The 22,060-nt window shown below is 37.9% G+C and overlaps 1 non-coding gene across 1 annotated transcript; it reads right to left on the reverse strand.

Annotated features, from left to right (window-relative positions):
• Nucleotides 1–3,242: 3,242 nt before the first annotated feature.
• LOC133799153 (small nucleolar RNA R71) lies at nt 3,243–3,349 on the reverse strand. The gene has a single exon (XR_009876350.1). It is a non-coding gene; the product is annotated as a small nucleolar RNA R71 (small nucleolar RNA).
• Between the last annotated feature and the right edge of the window lie 18,711 nt (nt 3,350–22,060).

The following is a 22,060-nucleotide window of genomic DNA, read 5'->3' on the forward strand; positions in this document are numbered from 1 at the left end:
AAAACAGAAGCACTTGTCTAGTCTAAAGGCTAGTTACTTAGAGTCAGAGCCAAAAGGCTAAGGTGACCGACATGTCACATGGCTTAGGGAGCAAATCCCCAGAGATGGACTTATTAGCCATCTATTTAAGGAGTAGAACCCTAGAGGTTGACTTATTAGTCATCTATACAGGGAACATATCCTTAGAGGTTCACTTATTGAGTCACCTGCACAGTGTGTAACTCAATAGTCACTTATCTGATTAGGGTGCAGAGCCCTATAGATAGACTTATTAGTCATCTATTCAGAGTATGACTTAATAGTCACTTATCCAATTGGGCTATAAGCCCCAACATGGTTACTAGAATCTTAAAGTGATATTCATTTATCTGATTGGGCTGCAAGCCCTAGTATGATTATCCGAATCATTTATTGATATTGTGTACATGCAGTAATAAGTTTTCTTGCTGAGCCTTGGTTCACAGGTGCTATGTGGTGTAGGTAAAGGGAAAGAAAAGCTCACCTAGCCTTGAGTGGAGAGCTTAGGTAGCGATGTGTACATATGCGGCCGCTTGACCGCCACAGCAAATGTGTTTCTCAGAGGAACTAGGGGTTAACCCTATTTTTGCCGCTTAGGTCGGCGGGTTGTAATTTTTACACTATAATTACCATTTTGGATTGTAAATAACTTGTAAACATTTTTATGGGCCCATGTACAGTTTTATGTTTTAAATAAAATATATCCATTCCTTTTGAATCGAGATTTTTCACCTTAGCCTATTAATAACACCTAGATGCACGTTTATAACCAAATGACTCGTTTAGTGAGTTAAGCATTGTTTAAAATTCACAGTAACGGTCTTGGAGTAACCAGGATGTTATAACTTGGTATCAGTGCGTGCCAAGGTTTAGGGTTCCTGTAGACTAGATAGGGCTCGCCACTGAAGACAAACAGTAATAAGTTGAATCAGATAAGTAACTAATAAGTACCACTCCTGAGCAAAGTCAGACAAAGTAGCAGGAAAAATCCTGCACCGAGCATCTTTGGACACCTTCTGGATGTCCCTTTGTATCTTAATTTGTTTACGTGAGATACCAGATCTTTTCTTTTAGTGAAGTTAGGCAGAACTGACATTTTTAATTTGCTTAGGATTTCTGCCACAACAATTCTGTTAACGAATAGGGTGCCATTTCTCCGATCATACTCTATGTGGGACATTTTATTCCCGACCAGCTGCTGCAAGGCTTGGTTCAGGGCATCTATCTGAGCCTGAACAACATTTGGTATTGTAGGAGTGGCTGGTGCCGGGGGAAATACTTGTCATGTCTTTCCCTTCGGTCACTGAGTACATCCCTCAGATCTTCATCCCTACGTCTCTGCTCGCTTGCTGATAAGCGTACAAAATATACGCTTATTCATACCTTTTACGGTTTGATTTGGTTGTTTTTCTCAAGTGAAATTATGTATTTGATCTGTTTGGTGAACTTGTGCAGTGTGTCGTTATAATTCTAATTAGTATGAGAATTCAGGGTTTTAAAATTAAATATCTGTTGAATTAGTCAAAATTGGTTAATATTCGGAAATCTGGCACAGGCGATATATCGCCTGTCTTGAGCGATATATCGCTACATGAGGAATATGGACTTTGGCTGATACAGAAACGACAACAGATATTATGTGTTTTCATCGAGATTATTTGGCATGTGATATATCGCAACATTGGAGGCGATATATCGGCACAAGGGTATTTTTGGATATCTTCATGGAATTTCGTAGGTTTTGTTTTGGTGGAAATAAAGGAGGATTGGAGATATAGATTGGGGGAGTTCTGGTTGGCAGAGGAGAGAAACAGAGAAGAATTCATTAGTTTTATTTTCATTTCTTTATGCTTTTGAATTTTAGATTATGCAATGATGTTTAATATTATGAACTAAATTTTTATTTAGAGTATTTTAATGTAGTCACTGGATATTCTATTCATCTTTAATGCAATTTCTATGATTCTTTGAATTTATGTTTATCTATTGTTCTTAAGTTTAATGCTTGTAATTGATTAGGCATCTTTTGCATGATTATTGGTTTTAATTCAATATCTGAAAGTGAGAATTGGAATAGCTTTAGGCAATAGACATAGATTTCAATTTAGAACAAAAGTATCAAATTGGTTTGTGTAGCAATTAGGTTTTAGTTCTTAATGTGGTTTATGTGTAGAATTTATCACAGACATGTAGAGAATTCACAGGTAAACTGAATATTTTATATCTTGAGAAAGAATAGAATTGTCAATAGTAAACCTGCTATAATCATAGGTTTAAGAATCATATTAGTGGTATTATTGTTTGAATAGAATTGAAGGTTGATGAAATTAAAATGCTCTAATATTTCTCTTATACTAAATTTCGTTAATTAAACTTTGCTTTTCTAGTTTATTGTTAGTTGTTAATTTGTCATTCGATTTTCATTAGTCAAATAGAAATAAAAGTTTGCTTTTGGTAATTAGTGGATCAATTCCCTGACGGAACGATACTGTACTTCCACTACTATTACTTGTTTATTTGATTGCGTATACTTGCGCAGCAGAAAAATCACAACAAGTTTTTGGCGCCATTGCTGGGGAATTGATATTCTATTAATATCAAAATAGTTAATTTTTATTCTAAGTTGGCTGTTTTTATTTATTTGTACTAATCTAAGTTGTCACACTTTGCTATTTTAGGTGAATCTTTTGTATGCGACATGAAGGGTCTACAAACCTTTTGCCTATTAATCCTGAAATTAAAAGATCTTGCAGACAAAACAGAAGGAATAAGAGGTTAGAAGCATCAATGGCTGCCAACCAAAGAGACGGGGCTAACAACAATGATGGTCAAAATCACATCGTCAGGATCAAAATGTGTGAGCATTAAGAGATTATGTGCTTCCTGTTGTCACAGTAATGCATCCGTGCATTAGACCGCTGACTGTTACTACCAATAACTTTGAGATTAAGTCGGCGATGATACAAATGGTCCAGACTTCTGTCCAGTTTGGTGGTCTCCCCAATGAGGATCCTAACTTGCACATAGTGAACTTCCTTGAGCCATGTGCAACGTTCAAGTTTAATGGGGTGAGCGATGATGCAATAAGATTGAGACTGTTCCCTTTCTCACTAAGGGACAGGGCAAAAAGTTGGCTTATTTCTCTACAGGACAACTCAATTAATACATGGGAGGAACTAGCTCAGAAGTTTCTCTCCAAGTTATTTCCTCCTGCAAAAGCTGCCAAGTTGAGGGGGGAAATCAATAACTTCTATCAGAATGAGGGAGAGTCATTGTACGATGCTTGGGAAAGATTCAAAGACCTGCTCAGGAAATGCCCTCATCACGGTATTAAGAAGTGGATGTTAGTCCACAATTTCTATAATGGGTTGTGCGGTACTACTCGCACGATAATAGATGCAGCAGCAGGTGGTGTTTTCATGAGTAAAGGGGCTGATGAGGTCTATGAATTGTTAGAGGAGATGGCTATGAACAATTATTAGTGGCCTGCTAAACGAGACACCTCACAGAGAAAAGTAGCTGGGTTAATGAATTAGATGTTATTTCTGCTTTAACTGCTCAGGTTGCTTCATTGACAAAGCAGTTGCAACAAAACAAGATCTCAGCTCAAGCCCAGACTATACAGATGCAATCAAGGTGTGAATTATGTGGAGGGCCTCATGTAGAGTCCAAGAACTTTACTTAACTAATTATTTAGTAGTATTATAGTATGTTTAGTATTATCTTTGTTACTGTGGATTTTTGGTTCAGACCGGGAATTATTTGGACACTCATAGTAGTACTTATAGATTTTCTAAGTTTAACCTATAGTTTAAGAATATTAAGTATAACCTAAGGTTTGATTATATGACTGATAATTAAGGATTATATTTATTATACTATAAGGTTTAGATATCAACCAATAGGATTTTAAGCACATGTTATGAATGGGTAATTAAGGATTAAGTATTTTTGAGGATTAAATTAAATAAGGGTAAAGTTTGAATGTTATAGGGTCAGTCAGCAGCTTTGAATACGTTGAAGGCTTAGTCAAGGCTGTTTACTCCATTCAAACTTAGCTAAAAATGTGAAATTTCGTGTTTAAATATTCAGCGTGTGCCGATATATCGCAGCTATAGGGGGCGATATATCGCAGCACGTAGATACGGAAAACACGAGACGATGCACGGTCGCCTCGGGCATACTGGCCCAGGCGATATATCGCCTACAGGGGGCGATATATCGCCTCCTCCAACATGAATTTAAACATTTTTGAATTCTTTTCCTTTCAGCCATTCCAACTTCTTCAAAAGTCCAGCATCTTTTGAACGAGTCTTCAGCCTCTGCTGAACGATTATTCAAATGATTTTCACCTAAAAAGCCATTATTTTTATTCAAGTAAAATCAAGATACTTTCATTCCCAAACTCTATAAATAGGACCTAGTACCCAGCCATTAATCACCTTTTGCTCTAAGTTCAGAAGCTGCTAGTGCTAAGTGAGTGTGAGAGTGTAAACACCTGGTTTGGGAAATCATAAGCTTAAACATCATAAGCTTATCAAACACTTTGGGAAGTGAGGTTCTATAGTATTTCGGTTGTGGTATAGATTGGTCTTTCAAGTCTTTGAGGTAAACCAAAACTTTAGTTCATTTGCTTTATGTTATTTCCTCTTTCATAACCTTCTACTCAGTCCCCTAACCTCATTCTTATTTTGGTTAGGGAATCCAAGTTCTTAAGCACATAAGTTTCGGTAAGTATGTTTTTCAATGGTTTAGTCTTTCCATCCCTTTCATTTCATCTCTTTTCTTCTTTAGACTCACTCTTTTTAATGGTTATTAGGAGTGTTCCAAAAAGTCCCAACTCAGTCCACATATCCCGGTAACTTTGGTAAGGAAAATAGGCTAGAATCAATATGTTATATGCTTATGTTATCTTATGCTTTATGTTATTAAATGTGTTATGAATATGTATGTTTGTAGGCTTGGGCTTATGCCCTATTTGACTAACAAGACCCCAAAAAGATTATGGGCATATGCCTACTTAGCTAGTAGGACCCCACTAATCTCATGGGCATAAGCTTGTTTAGTCTATGGGACCCCAAGTAATAATGGCCATTATAATAAGTGTATGTATTAAGTGTTATGATATGTCTTTACGTTTATCATGAAATTTATGTTTATGACTATGTGTTAGATTTTCCTTGCTGGGCATTAGGCTCATTCCTTTTTGTTTTATGTGCAGGAAAATAGCTTTAGAGGCGGTAAGATTCGTGACGCTTAGAGGATGTGTATCGATGGTGAATGGAGTCAAGGGGCCGAGCGTTATTCGATTCGAGGATGTAGTCTCATTTTACTTTTTATGGTTTTACATGTATTTTCCGCATTTTCTATGTAACTCTCTTTTCACTTTAAGTTATTTTTGTTTTAAAGACAATGGGTACCCATATCCTACTTATTTTTATGAAAGTAACCTTTGTTTCTACAAGTTTATAATAAATTATGGTATTTTCGCAAATGTATGTTTTAGTAAGAATTTGTATGTATAGTTCGATAATGGTCCAAGAGTCTAGATTAGTGGGTCATTACACCTCATTTGTATGAACGGTGTACAGTGGCCAACATGTATGGTAATATGCTAGTTGGTCAGGCTCAGGTACAGGCAATTGGTAATTTTCAGAGGCCATATCACAACCCATTCTCCAACACTTACAATCCTGGGTGGAGAAATCACCCAAATTTCTCATGGAGAAACAATCAGGGCCAACAATCATAGTTTCAAGGCCAATACCAGCAGAATATGTCACAACAGCCTATTAATCAAGCCTCATTGTCACACCAGCCAAGGCCACAGGAGCAACCAGAAAAGCCCAATGAATTGCAAGCAGCTTTGTTGAGTCTCACTAATACTCAAACTCAATTCATGACTGAGACCAGATCCTCTATTTGAAACCTTGAGACATAAGTGGGTCAGTTGGCCAACATGCTTAATAACAGAGCTCAAGGAAAGTTGCCTAACACTACAGAAATTAATCCTAAAGAGCAGTGTAATGCAATATCCTTGAGGGGTGGGACTAAGTATGAGGGGTTTACAGTAGAAAACAAGGGCAAAAAGATAGAGGATCAACATGTCACTAGTCCAGCACAAGAGGAGGTTACTGAAGACCTTCCAAAGAAAGAGAAGTCTAATGAAGAAAAGGTTACTGAAGACCTTAACAAGAAAGAAGTGGTACCACCAGTGAGCATTGACCATCATGTTAGAATTCCATATCCTCAAAGGCTTCGCAAGCATAATCTGGATAAGCAGTTTGCAAAGTTTTTAGAGGTGTTCAAGAAGCTACATATTAGTATACCATTCGCAGAAGCATTAGAACAGATGCCCAGCTATGTGAAGTTTTTGAAAGAAATCTTGTAAAAAAAGAGGACATTAGAGGATTATGAGACGGTTGCTGTAATGCCCCAAATTTTCTAATAAGGTTTAAGACCTTGATTAGGAGGCCGGGAGGGCCATAATTGATTTATTATAGTATTTAATGATTATATGCATGTTTACGTGAATTATATTATTATATGATGGTGGATGCATGCATATGGGAGAATTTATTATTGTGAGGGTATTCTGGTAATTTGGCCGTTGTGGGCGTAATTGCATAATTTGGGTGCATGATTGTGATTAATTAATATAGCCACATTATAAGGTGGATTGGTTCGAGCTAGTCGACATGAGACGATCGTGAGATGCGAGAGTTTGGTCTAGTCATAACAGGTATAAGTTCGGGGCTCGGGGTGAGTCTTGGGGTGAATTTAATGATTAGAGCGTTACCGGGAATTAAAGGGTAATGGGATATGGATTATTGGTGTTTGAGGTTATTGAGAATAACGGGAATTGGAGGGTGTTAAATGTGATTAATGAAATAGGTGCGAAAGGACGGTTTTGCCCTTGGTGGATATTAAGGTTTTATTTTAGACCTAAGGGTATTTAGGTCTTTTTACCTTAAGAGATATATATCAGCCATTGGGGCTGTAGAAGAGTAACAAAAACAGAGTTTTTCCTCCTTCTCTCCCGATAGATTTTCTTCCTCTTTTCTCTTTGAATTTTCGAGCCCAGTTTGAGGAATCGAGCCAAGGAACCAAGCTTAGCCAAGCCAGGGTTGCGCTCCACCATTGAAGAGGGTGTGTAGCCAAGATTAAGGTGAGTTTCTAGCCACTAGAACTCTTGGTTTTGCTCTGTTTTCTTAGTTAAGTTTCAGCTGGTTTTTGGGTTGGAAACTTGGGAATTGGTTGGAGTTTTGGCTAGGGTTCTTAGGGTTGTGGTCCCTAGGACATGTGGGGATGGTTTTTGGGTTCATTTGGCACCAAAAATGGGATTTGGAAGCAGTGGAATCGAGTTAGAATTGAGGAAGTCGAAGAAGGAAGTTTCAGGGGTGGTGCTGTCTGGGGGTAGCGCTACAGCGCCCATCAGAGGGCACTATAGCGCTACACAAGGCTCAGTTGGGCGGTTTGTGTTTCTATCTTGAGCGCTGGGGCGCTAGTAGGGCAGCGCTGTAGCGCTCCCCTGCTCCTTCAAAACCCTGTTTTGGGTGTTTTTAAGGGTTTTTGACTTGGGGTTTCAATCTTTGAGGCCCGGGATCGAATCTACTCACTGTGTGGGCGTGTTTCGAGGTCCCGAGAGTGGGGTTTAGGTTAAGACCCTATCTTTGGTAATTTTCATTAATTGGAGGTTGTTTTGGTTATGACTAGGTGACCGTTAAAGGATTAAGGATCGATCGTTCTCAAGGGTCGTTCTTACTCTAACTCTCACTCGAACCGGAGGTAAGAAAACTGCACCCTGTGTATATGTGACATGCATGGCCATCATTGATGCATGATGGTTGATTATTGAGTATGACATGCATGGCTATTCTTGATGCATGTTGGTTGACTGTTAAACGTGACATGCATGGCTGCTATTGATGCATGTTGGATTGTTAAGTATGATGCATGTGATGCATGAGAAACATGTGATTAGGACATGCTTTGTATACTGGGCATGATATTGTTCAAAGCTTAAGTCTTTGTGGTTGTGCATGGTCCTAATTGTACTGGTATCTATTAGTAAGCATGCTAAACACTTTGCTTATGGACATTGGACATGTGATATATGTTTGGTGGCATGGATTGCCTGTGTGTGGCGCTGACTTATTAGTCAGAATCGACAATGGTGTCAGGTCCGTCTGTGAAGCTGTGACTTATTAGTTAAGTTCACCACGGGCTGAGCACTGGTCGTGTTTTACCGACCCAAGGGTCAGAAATGACAATGCGTTGTGAGCGCCGGGCCGATTAAAGATTGGATCTAATCAAGGTTGGCATTGAATGACTCATATGGGGTATTAATGCTAGACCGACCGGAAGGTCAATGGGAACTATAAGCGCTTGCCTGGTTTACAACCAGATGACTATAGCCAAGGTATAGAACCCCGGTGACTGTTTGTCACATGGCTAAGGGACGTTGTCCATAGTTTCGACTCTAGAGTCGTGAGGAAGGTTATGTTGGTGACTAATCACCATGCACCTATCCTAACCAATCTTATAAAGGGAACACTTATCAGTTGAGCCATGGTGACCCTATCGTCACGTGGCTAGAGGGAGCGATGCTCATTATTGTGACTTTTGGCTACTGTCACCTATCTGGATGGATCATTGGTTCCAAATGGTCACTATGGTTATAGTTGATATTATATCATGTTATATTGTGTTTTCTTGCTGGGCTTCGGCTCACGGGTGCTACGTGGTGCAGGTAAAGGCAGGAGGAAGCTGGACCATCCTTGAGTTGAAGAGCTTAGGTGATGATGTGTACATATGCAGCTGCTCGTCCGCCACGGCCGAGGTTTAAAGTGGAACTAGGGTTGAACCCTGTTTTGCCGCTTAGAACAGCCTGTTGTAAATATTTTCTGTAATAAACTCTGAAACTCTATTTTCGGGACCCCAATGTATAAAATAAACGTTCTAGTGAAACGTTACATCTTAACCAAAGTTTTAATCCCTAAACCGCTAATCATACTTAGTTCACGATTTTGGCCAAATGACTCGGTTAGCGAGTTTAGCACTGTTTACAAGGCACACCGTAACGGTCCCTGGGGTCTGGGGCGTTACAGTTGCACTAACTGAAGAGTGCATCGCAACACTGCAGAAGAAACTACTTCCAAAGCTTAAAGATCCTGGTAGTTTCAATATCTCATGTTCTATAGGGGGTTTAGTAGGAATAAAGGCTTTATGTGATTTAGGGACCAGTGTGAATTTAATGCCTCTATCAATCTTTCAGAAGCTGAATTTGAGAGAAGCTCGACCGACTACGGTATCTTTGCAGATGGCAGATAGATCAGTTAATCATCCTCATGGAGTGATTGAGGATGTATTGGTAAAAGTGGATAAATTCATCTTTCCTGCGGACTTTATTGTATTAGATATGGAGGAAGATGAAAATATTCCAATAATACTTGGAAGACCATTCTTGGCGACTGGTAGGGCTTTAATTGATGTACAAAATGGTGAGTTAAAGCTGCAAGTGCAAAAAGAAGAAGTTATATTTAAAGTTTTTGCAGCAATAAAAATTCCAACTTGTTGTAGAGTTGAAGTGGAAAACCAAGAAGGGAACAAGTTAGAAGTCTCTAAGAAAAGCTCCATAAGGAAAATGGTATGAGAAAGGGGGGAAACCGAAAAGAAAAGTATTTTAATGAAAGACTTCGAATGTTATATGATCGAGGGAAAGTTTCGATAATTTCTAAGCATAAGAAGCAAGGGCCAACTCATGCTACTGTGGCTCTAAAGGATGTGAGGGGAGGACTTAATCCGAGTTGAGTATAAAAGTAAAGAAGCGTCCGGCTAAATGACGTTAATGACAGTGCATTTGAGAGGCATCTCAATATTTTTACTTTTCATTTATTTTAAGTTTTAAAGTTTATGAATAATTCTTAGTTTTTATTTTTAAGTTTTTGTTTCACATTATATTTTTATTTTTTAGTATTTTTTAATGTAATTAAACTGTGAAAAACGTTAAAAAAAAACATAAATAAGTATTTTAAAACTGCATTTAGGCGATATATCGCCTAAACTAGGAGATATATTGCATGGACAACAGATTCAAATGGGATTTGTGCATTTTTCTAACATTTTTTTTCAGGTGCCCAGGAGATATTTCACCTACCAATGGCGATATATCGGCACATGTGACTAAGGCGGCGCTATATCGATGGTGGTCATGGAAAAATATCGCCATTCTAGGCAGAGACGACACTAGGACATATGGCCTATGGCGATATATCGCCTGTTGAATATTTTGAAATTAATTCGTCGCGTGATTGCCATATATCAGTTATTTTCTCACCATGTGACCCCATTTCGACCCAAACGTTTCAGAATCGATAAGCTCATCATTTTCTCCCATTTTATTGTCAACAATTTCCTCATTTCTTCCTCAAATCACCTGCATCAAGCATCAAGGTTCAGAATGTTGTTGTGATTCAAGAACTTGTGCCGCATCCTTGTCAAGTTTTTCAAGGTACATTGTTGAGTTTTGATGTTTTTATTGAAATATTGAGGAAATTTGGTTTTCTTTTGGGTAATGGACGGATTTTGGGAGTTATTGTGAGATTGGTTTATGGTTCTTGCTATTGAAATATTGTGAGATTATTTTGTATGTGTTAGGAGAAATTGTGGGGTTATTTGAGTATATTTGGACACTTTTTCAAGATTACACACTACGTGTTTGATAAAAGTACTCAGTGAACGGTTTTGCAATATTTTGGAGATTTGTTTCTGAGTTGATTTGGGGTTGTGAGCGTGTTCAGCGAATTTTGTTTGTGTTTTTGTGATTGAAAAAATCAATGGCACCTAAGAAAGCGAAGATTATGTCCAATGTCCAATGAGCGAATGTGAATATTCCTCATACGTTTGTCAACCCCACTGCCCAATACAAGTTTGAGGAATGGATTGTTAAGAATAAAACAATGATTGTAGAGTCTCATTTTCGCCGTAGTGAATTGGATGGCATCCTTCCGCAAATGATTATTAGTAGGAATTGGCAGCAGTTGTGTGAGCCCAAACTTTTGGCCAATATCAGTTTGGTAAGGGAATTTTATGCAAAGGCTTATGTGGATAGGGAGAATCATACTGTGGTAAAAAAGTTTGTTATTCTCCTGAGATTATAAATAGTTTCTATGGCCTTAATGATCCATGGGATGATGAGTATCGAGCGGAAATAAATGAAAAGGATTATGATTTGATTTTAAGAGAAATGACTAAACTAGGTATCACCTACAAAATGGGTAGTGACATGGTCACTCCACGATCTATCAAGGCCACATGTTTAAGTCCATATGGGTGGCTTTGGAACAGGTTTGTCATAAGTACTCTTATGCCTTCAACTCAACAAATGGAGGTCACTGTTGAACGCTTATATTTGTTATATTGTATTTGTTCGGGGAAGTCCATCAATGTCGGGAGGCTTATCATTGAGAGTATTAGTTATATTGCTCGAGGAGCCACATCTGGTGGCCATGTCCATCGTTCGTTGATTACGAGTTTATGTAAAGATTAAGGGGTGCCTATGAATATCATTGAGGTCTGTGAACAATCTCCTATAATTAGTCATCAGTCCGTGTTGCGTCAAGATAAAAATTATGGGGGTTTTCTTAAGCCAACTGGTTTGGGATATGAGCCTGCAGACCCGAGTTTGTTGCGATTGCCACCTACAACTGAAAAACCTAATTCCATTAGGCCAAAGAGAAATGGTAGAAAACCATATGCTTCTAGAGTTACTGAAGGCTCTAGTTCTCGGCAATATAGCAGCATGCAACAAGACATTGAAGATTTAAACAGACAACAACAGCAGCTGTTGTTGCATGGTCAGGCTGATATTAGAGATCGTCAGTTCCACATGACCAACTACATGACAAATTTTTGTGGGGCATTTGCGCGATACACAAAATTTCATGATTTTCCACAATGTCCTCCAAAATTGTGCCAACCATATCAACCGCCTCAAGATTCAGAAGAAGACGAGTAACGTTTTTGTTGTCAAGTTTTTATTTTTTTCTTTTAGTCAAGTTCTTTTGAATTTCATGCAACAGTGAGCACAGTGTTTATTTTAGTTTAGGGGCCATTTATTTTTCTTTTGATTTTTTGTTTATTTTATTTTTCTTGGGTTTCTTTTAGTTTTTAATGTTGGATGACTGTACGAAATTATAATTAACTAAGACAGGTGGAGCTTCGATGATGAATTATGCTAACTCTTTGATGTTGTTGGATTGATGCTTTGGATATGTATACTATGTGCTTAACCTGTTGATAATTGATCTGAATATTGTCATTTGTTGTATTATTTGTGTTTCATTTAATTTTTGCTTTACATGATATAAGTTTACAAGTATTGTGGGAATTGGTATGTTTGGTGGATATTGAAATAAGCTAGAACTTGCTCAGTTAATTTGTTGAGACGAAATTCTGAATGAAGTGTTATGTAGAGATGATTTAGGCAATTTTTTTTTTACGTTTGAGCCTTTCTAGCTAACCGGTAAAAAATTTGTCCGTAGTTACCCTTTTTGAGCCTAACACTTTGGTTTTTCTTCTTGATTGTACTATGTTGAGCCTAAATTTATCATCTTTTTCCTTTTCCTTTGTTACCATGAGCATATAAATTGTGGGAAAGAAGAATGGAAAATGGTGAAGTTTTGGTGTGATTTGGATGTAGTATGATTGTACAAAAATAAGAGAGAGAGAAGTTTATGAGTTTATAAAAAAATATATTTTATTATGCTTATGATTGTCACACTCCTTCAAAAAATATATATATCCACATATATATGGAAAATATTAAGTTTGGGGGAGTGTGATTTGAACAAAAATTGATAAGCTTAAATGGGCCAAAATTATGAAAAAATGTCCTTCTTATAAGAAATGACCCCATATATATATATATATGCAAATACAATTATATAATAAGACAACTCACATAATCATGTATATAATCACATAATAACACATTAAACCAATTATTTCCCTCCTGGCCCCCTAATCTAGGCACTAAGCCATATTAGGGAATTTGAGATGTTACAACTTTTATACACGATTTTGTATTCCACTTTGGAGCTTGTGAAACTTAGTGAACCCTAGTTTGTTGATTGGAGATTTCAAGATTTACATCAATAAAATTACTAAATTGACATAGGTTATTACCAATTTTTGGGGCCGAACCACTATAAAATATTTGTGTCGTTTTAGTTCTTGCATTTGGTTTATTAATTCTTTCGTATTTAGTGACTCTGTGTCATTGACTAAATCATGGGTCAACATTTTGGTGCTTTTGTTGAGAACCGAACTCAAGAACACAAGAGCTCAGGAACTTCAAGATAACAATGGCAAAGAACTCCAGGAGAGCGGGTCCAACTGTGCCGACATCTAAAAGTATACCAAATCCGCCTCCTCCACAAGATGTAGCAAAGGATGAGCCATAACCAGAATTGGAAGAGGAAGACATGGATGCGAACAACTTTGATAGTGTTGCAAGAAGAGTTAGCTACTTTGAAAGCTAACCAGGAGAATGTGGCTGAAACTATGGTGATGCAACAAATGAAGATCGATCGACAATGCCGAGAGCTGAGCGAGCGGCAGAATGACATGGATTGTCAGCAGAGAGAGGCTATAGCAGCTTTAGAGGCAACCATTCAGTTGGCTTGAGGATGGCCTGTTCCAACTACACCAATCTCTCAGCCAAATCAGCCACCAAACTCTCACCATCCTCAAAATCCCCAGTCAGATCACCCCAGTGTTATCAAAATCCACCACACCCAAGGAGTCCGCAAAGACCAGAACAACCTCCGGCTACTCAGTAGGAAAGGTGTGACAGTCAGAATCCCGTGATCCGTAAGGGGAAAGACCGGGTAAGCTGTGCAATCCCACACCGCTTGGGGAAGGTCAAGTGTGATGATTCTAAGACTGTGTAGGTATGGGACTACACAGTTGAAGACGGCTTAAATGGATTGATGGGTACTACCTATATCAACAAGATGCATCTTCTTTTCGGTAGGCCATCACTTGAGAACTCCAAAGTTAAGCATGCTTGACCTGGGGTAATCTAGGGATGGGTGACCTCCTGGGAAGTTTTCCTAGGAAGCATGTGAGTGAGAACAAAGCATGTTGAAAAGACTCGTGTTGGTCTGTAGGGCCAGTCGTCATTCCAGAAAGTAGCCATAGTGACGTGGGGCGTTACAAAAGGCCAGCCCAGAATCCTGACAGAAACAACGAGCAGCAGCAACCCCCTCTTGCTGGTTGAGATAACACTCAGCAGCACAGATAGAACAGGGACGATCAGTGTCCCAGGAGCCTTAGACGTCAGACAGTTGAAGAACAGAACCCTCCTGGAAAGGGACAACGTCCCTCAGGAAGCAGGAGACAAGTAGACTCAAGCTCTGCAGTCCAGGACCCCCCATGACATAGTAATGTCAGGGGACCCAACAACCAGCGCAGGCCCTCGCCTATTTACCGGGACGGACTAGGGATAAGAGAGGGGAATAGTGCGTATAGCAGGTCGCACACTCACATGTCACAATTCAGAGACGACCATGACTATAATGAGGCGGACTCCAGTATGAGGAACAATGGTCGGCAATAGGAGGAAATGGACAGACAGCGAAATCCTCCCCCAATGGATAACTGACCAACAAGCCAAAATGTTGGGGGGTAGCCTAGACAACCCAAGGTCTTTGACCGACTAGGTGCAAGTGAGAAGAGATGTAGGGATGAAGATCTGAGGGATGTACTCCATGACCAAAGGGAAAGACACGACGAGTATTTCCCCCAGGCTCTGTTAGGAAAACTTATACATGATCTTTATTTATTTTCATGTACATCTAATATTAAACAAATTAATATGAGATAACCTAGAACATGATTCAAAAATTGAATTCAAAGAGAAACAACGATAAGAATACTTATAGTATACGCAGTGGAATGAATGAGTCATTCCTTCAGTTTCTCTAGCCTTTGTATCCTTTCTATCGCAAAGTATTATCAAGAAACTGAACCGTTCTTCTAATTTCTTCACAGTCTTCGAAAGTATCATTGGAATCACCTAGACTAGAGTGGGCAATTATCAACACATGAGATAGATATAGAGAGAAGAAGAGAAAGGAATAATAGGAGGCTTAGAAAAGGACTTGTGTTTAGAAAGAATCTAACACTATCAAAAAACCAGTGATTAAATTTATCTATCGTCTTTTTTTTTACTTCTCTCCAAGCACTCCTTTTATAGACTCAATTAGGCTATTTAATTTAATTTTTAGAAAATCAATAAAATAATAGTCAATTTGAAACTCTAGGTCGAAATTATCATGAGCTTTAGGCCCGTGAAATTTCCCATTTGATTATATGCCCATTGGACTTAAAATCAAGGCCTATATTATTTTCTATTGATTTAATTGATTAAATAATTATTTAAATCATTTATCAAATTAATTATTTATAATTTGAACCTTGATTTAAAATTATTTATTGATTTAGATACAAGTTTATCTTAATTAATAAATCTATCGTAATTTCTCTTTTCTTCTCTAAATTACATAACTCTGTGAAACTATCCAAAATTGACCTGATCAACTTTGATAATTAAATCAATTAATTGAGACTATCTAGATGATTTTATCCAAGGTACAATGGGGACCATGGGCCTATGAAATCAAGCTCCAATAAGTTATCATAAATCTAACAAATAAATTTACTAACTTATTAATTCCTCGTGACTCCACTATAGACTTGGAATTGCACTATTGAATTCATAGAACGCTCTATAACAAATATAGATATGCTAATAATTATCCATTGTTACAACCACAATTGTCACTCAATCCTCTATAGATGGTCTACAATGAGATAGGACTAAAATACTGTTTTACCCATCATTGTATTTTATCCTTAAAACACTCGGTTCCTTGTAAATGATATTTCAGTAAAGTAATTTAATTACTGAAATGAGATCTTTATCATTTAACACCTTGAACCAAACTAAAAGGAAACCATCGTTTCACTTCTTCATCAGAAGCTATAGATGTTCATATCCATGATTAACACTCCTACTCAATTATACTACCGAGTTCCCAAGATGTAAGTATGGGCTAGTCCGTAGGGTAAGCTGGTAACGAACAAGTCAAAGAACTCAAATAATACAATCAGTTAGAATACTAACCACTCAAAATTGAGATTGAATTGACCTATGGTCAACTATATGATATGACTAGAATAGGTAAGTATGTTTACTTATCTTATCAACTGCCAATATCGGTCCTGTCCGATGTAACAAATACATCTGATCTTATCTACTTTGCTAATGTTCTGGAAAGAGCATAACACTGTAATGTGTAAGTCGATCATATCGTAGATTGGCAAGTCAGTGTAAATCATGTGCACTGACTAATCTTAGGACTAACTTTTTTTGAACATATAATTATATTTATATTCCACTGTGATTACGTCACTATAAATAAGATTAGCTATATGCTCGGGATTTAATAGAAGTTCATATTAAAAAAATAATCATGAAAATAAAACATGTGAGAAAAGTGATTGACCAAGTCAAAAAATGATTTATATTCTTTTATTGATAATAAAATGAGATTACAAAGAATTTGAGTTTTAATTAGGGCATAAAACCCCAACAGGCTCTAGCCGCTCCTGCAATACCAGATGTTGTTCAGGCTTAGATACATGCCCTGAACCAAGCCGTGCAGAAGCTGGTCAGAAATAAAATGTCCCACATAGAGTATGATCGAAGAAAGGGCACCTCATTCGTTAGCAGAAATCCCAAGCAAATTCAAAATGCCAGATCTTCCTAACTTCACTGGAAGAGAAGATCTGGTATCTCGCGTAAACAAGTTTGAGATACAAATGGACATCCAGAAGGTGTCTGAAGATCCTCAGTGCAGGATTTTTCCTGCTACTTTTTCTGACTCTGCTCAGGAGTGGCACTTCAAGTTTCTGCTGGAACCAATCAAAACCATCAATAATAGGATTATCAACCTTCAACCAAGAACCAAAGGCTGGAATTTGGGTACCCTCTGAATTAGGGATAACACATAGGGCCGATTTACATTCTTTTTTATCATGTCCAATAAATCCGCATCAGAAACACATGAGAGGAAGCTTCTCGTATTTAAGCACAGTCCAAGCCTTCTTTGATTCAAAAGGAATAAACAATCCAGGGCACAAAGGTTTTCTTATATCCATTCACACTTTAAACCTCATATACCCTTTCATGAAAACCCTTGACGATGAATCTTTATCAATAGCAATGACTTCTTCTGCCTTCTATGCAATTCTTTCATAGTTCGACATAGATTACATCTTCAAAGGGAGATTATAGGCTCTGATGGTACTCTGAAAGCAATAAGTATTGTAACGACCCAAAATTACTAATAAGGCTTAAGGACCTTGATTAGTGTGCCGGGAGGGCATAATTGGAGGTTATGTGAATCAATAGTGTGAGAATGCATGATTATGAGTATTGGGTGAGCATGCGAGCCCTGTTCGACTGGTAAGGGCTTAATCGTAATTTTGGCCCGTTAGGGGATAAACGTAATTGTGTGTGATAAATTGTTGAGACCACATTATTATGTGGATAGGTAGATATATATATGTGGAATATGTGAGAACCACATTATTATGTGGATAAATATGCAGCCGGTGACATGAGGCGATCCTAGGGAGCTAGATAGCAGGAAAGTCACAACGGGGCTTAATGCTTGACTTTGGGCAAGTCAGGGGTACTTTAGGTATCGTGTAGTGATTTGGACTATCGGGTGATGAAAATAAATATATGGAGATATATTTGAGGTTAGAATGTTTAGGCGGGAGTATTGGGGAATTTTACTATTTTGCCCTCGGGGACGTTTCCGGTACCCAAGCTTTGGGATCAGTCTAACAACCTAAGGATATACTTGGAAAGACTTAGAAAATACTAGATAGAAAATGTAAACCGACCTCTCAGCCTTCTCTCCCTTCTCTCTCTTTCCTCTCCCTCTTAAGGAAGAAAAAACTCTGATTTTGTAAAGGGAAACCAGCTAATTTCTGGGAATTGAAGGGGATAAGCTAGAGGATTAGCTCAAGAACTAATCAAGGACTGAGATAGAGCCAAGGTAAGCATTGAATTTTCGTTTCTGAGGTTAGGAATTTAGAGAAATGGCTGAGTTTTAAATATCTGTGATTTTGGTGTTTAAGGTGGAAATTGAGGCTTGAAACTTTGAAGATAGGTCAGGGGACTCTTGGAGAAACGATTCTACAGCCTAGGTAAGGATTAATTTGAAGTTTTATGGTTGAATTTGAGAGTTTTCATGGCTGGTTTTGAGTTCTGTGGGTTTGAAATTTCAGAGGTTGGAATTGGGATTTTGGTGAGTCTTAGACTGGATTTTAGGTTGGGTTGTGTTGTCTAAATCATTCTAATGTTGTTATTATTAATTGGTTTTGAGTTGGGGGCTTTGGGATGGCTTAAGGTGAGGTTTAGAGATTGAAAATGGTGGTTTTTTCTGGGTTCGAAGGGTCGGGCCACGGCATGGTTTTTGGTGAGCCGCGGCCCTTCGAAGTTGTTGCACGCTGAGGAAGGAGGGCGGGCTGCGGCATGGTCCAAGCAATGCCGCGGTCCTTACCTGTTTTTGTGCCCATGGAGGGTTCTGTCAGGGGCCATGCCGCGACGCTTAAGGGATTTTGGGATTTTGAGATTTTAGGCTTGGGAATTTAACCTAGGGTGCTCGGGGTTGAGTCTTTTACCATATTTGGTGAAGTTCAATGTTCCGAGGACTAGAACTTGGTTTATAAGCTCATTTAAGATTGTTAATGGTATCCTTTATCTTGGTTGTGAATAGGTGCTAAGCTAGGGCTCGGGGATCGGATCGCGCTCAAGGAACATCGCTTATAACTAGCTCGTTTGAAAGCCAAAGGTAAGAAAGCTGCACCTGATTATGTGGCTAGGTTGGGACTAAGTGTTCCCTATGTTTGTATGCATTGTTATGTGAATGTGTTTAACCATGTGGACACGATGGGACTAAGAGCTCCCTACACTTGTATATCATGTCATGAGGTGGTATTATTATGCCATGGGACATGCGATAACCGGCCTAAGAGTGTCGGAATCAATATTTGCGCACAGGGCGCGGCTCGGCCACTGGTAGCAGAGGCAACTTATCTATCATTGAGCTCGGTTAAGCTGGCCGGAGTCAGTGAGTATTACACTGGGGGCGGCCCAAGAGGGTCGAAGACAGTGTATTAAATAAAGGGTGTGACTAAGGGCGCTGACCCTGAGTATCATTTGATGATGTGATAAATTGTTGATTATGATCGTGAATATTGTGTTATGAACGTGATTTGTTGGCTGTTTGGATGACAAACTGTTAATTTGTTGTGTGTTATCACTGATTGGATAAATGTTATGAAATGCTGAATTTCTGGTTGTGCATTGTGAAATATTTGATAATTGATGTTGATCTTGCTATGTTATCATGCTTTCTTGCTGGGCCTCGGCTCACGGGTGCTACGTGGTGCAGGTAAAGGCAAGGGTAGGCTGAATCAACCATGAGTTGGAGAGCTCTGGGGGCGAGGTGTACATTGTTAGCTGCTCGGCCGCCACGGTCGAGGAATTGTACAGGGACAGAAACCTAAAATGTATATTTTGCCATTATAGTGGCTTGAATTATTTGTAACTCTTGGAATTTGTTGTAACTAAGACGTCTAAATCCTGTTTTGAGTTTCCATGTATTAAACTGTCATTTTTAATGAAAATAGCCTGTTTGTGACCAAAATCTTTTATTCCTAATCTGTTGACGACATTGAATTCACACTTTGCTTAAATGACTTGATAAGAAAGTCTTGCACTATTTTAAACACACAGTGTAACGGCCTTGGTTACCCAGGGCGTTACAAGTATCCTCCCCCATTTGATTTTTTACCCTTCATTGAAGCAATAGTTAACACACCTTGGGTCAGAAACCATGCCATCTTGGTTAAAACCAATTCCCAAAGGCCAACTTTGGTAAAAGAAAACACTAGGATGACCTCCGTCTCATTCTTCTCTTTGATCTTAACATCCAAATCTTTCTCAAGATAACCCCAAATCATGCTCAAAATTGATTTCAAGAACCCATGAGTACATTTCTTGACAGTACATAACCAACCCAGAAGAAGAGCTTGAGTGGTTGCAATAGAAGCACTATCGCTCGATTCCCACTCGTCATCATCATCATCCATACACAGATTCTGAGTTCGGTGAAGGAGATCATCCATGGTGATGTAGAAGCCCTCGCTGCTTAACCCTAAAATGGGAGGTTCTTCAAAACGAGAGAAAAAAATGAATTCCCCTATTTCCCAATCTTTTTTAAAAACTTGTGATTTTATTTTTAGATGTTTTAGAAACTGTTAAATTGAGTTGTTGATATTTGTCGAGACATTTGCAGCGAAAATACTTAAATTATTATGTTTGTAGCACTTAAGTACCCAAGTTATTTTTTTGGCAGCAAAAGTACCTTCCGTCCATGTTTTTGTGCAGTTTAGTGCAGCTGTCTGTTTCGTCGTTAAGTCTACTTACATGGTGTGAAATTTGCTTATAACTTGGGTACTTTCACCGTAAACATCTCTTAAATTTGGTATTTTCGCTACAACATCTTTTAAATTGGGTACTTTCGCCGCAAATATCACTTTTATTGGGTACTTTTGCCTACATTTTACTGATGAACTTAATAGTGAGAATTGACGGTTAAACTGCACCAAAACATGGACGGGATGTACTTTCGCCTCCAAAAAAATAACTTGGGTACTTCATTGCTACAAACGTAATAACTTAGGTATTTTTGCCGCAAATAACATTTTTTTGTCGAAAAAAATAGTAGTTGATAATTTTCCAATTATTATTATTTGACAAAATAATAGTCTTCTTTTACCGTATGAATGAATTTGATTCTCTTTGGTTTTAATTAATCTTATTAATTAAAAAATAAATATTCCAAAAAAATTGAAAACTAAGTATAAATAATTAGTATCACTATCGACTCTGATTTATAATATATATATACATTAATACAGTTGGTTTGGAATGTATATAGATTTATAATTTAAAAGTCTAATAAAGTTTATTCTTATTATCCAAGTAACATGCATTGATTATTTATAAATTTTATTAATTATTTTTAAGGTGTATATATTTTTGGACCCTATTTTTTTTCTGATTACCTATTTGGACCGTGTGTTTTAAAAAATTTATTTTTGGACCCAATATTTTGTAAAATAGTTCAAATAGGCCCCTAAGCTTAATTTCGATGAAGAAAAAATTGAATATAACAACACAGTTTTTAAGCAGAATGAGTAAATCGTGCAAATCCGTGTGAGAAATTACTGGGTCTATTAATCTGTTAGTTTGTCTAACTAACTTATAGCAAGAACACCTTAACGGTACTTGATCACTAAATTGCGCGACTTACGATCATAAATGATAGATTGCTATATCAATTAACTCGAAGGTTAATCTAAAAACTTATAACAATAGTTGCCTTCAGATATGATCCATATTGTATACTATCTCTACTTCAGAAATCTCTGAAGGAAGGATTTAGAATAACATTTTTTATAACAAACACTCTGATATTTTATTACTTCGTAATTCTCTGCCTTACACAAAGATAGATGATGGCTTTATATAGCCATGTACTCAAACATACAAACCTAACCCACCCTAGTCAAAACCAACCAAGGTTGGGATAGGATAAGGGATAAGATTCCCCTAGACAAGATAAGGGATAAGATTTCCTGACAAAAGCATAAAGTAAAACATAAAGATAAGGGATAAGATTCCTTGACAGAAGCATAATGGCTAATCGACAAAAGCATAAAGTAAAACATAAAGATCAGGGATAAGATTCCCTGACCAAAGACTAAAAGACACAATATTTATTTAAAGATTGTTTCATGGCTGGTCTCATAGTCAGAGTCATATGATGGGTCATCATGAAGTGGGTTACATCCTGTTGGTTCTTCTTCATCCTGATCACTGCCAGTTGGA

The sequence above is a fragment of the Humulus lupulus genome, chromosome 8 (genome assembly GCF_963169125.1).
Source record: "Humulus lupulus chromosome 8, drHumLupu1.1, whole genome shotgun sequence".
NCBI classification, from domain to species: domain Eukaryota; kingdom Viridiplantae; phylum Streptophyta; class Magnoliopsida; order Rosales; family Cannabaceae; genus Humulus; species Humulus lupulus.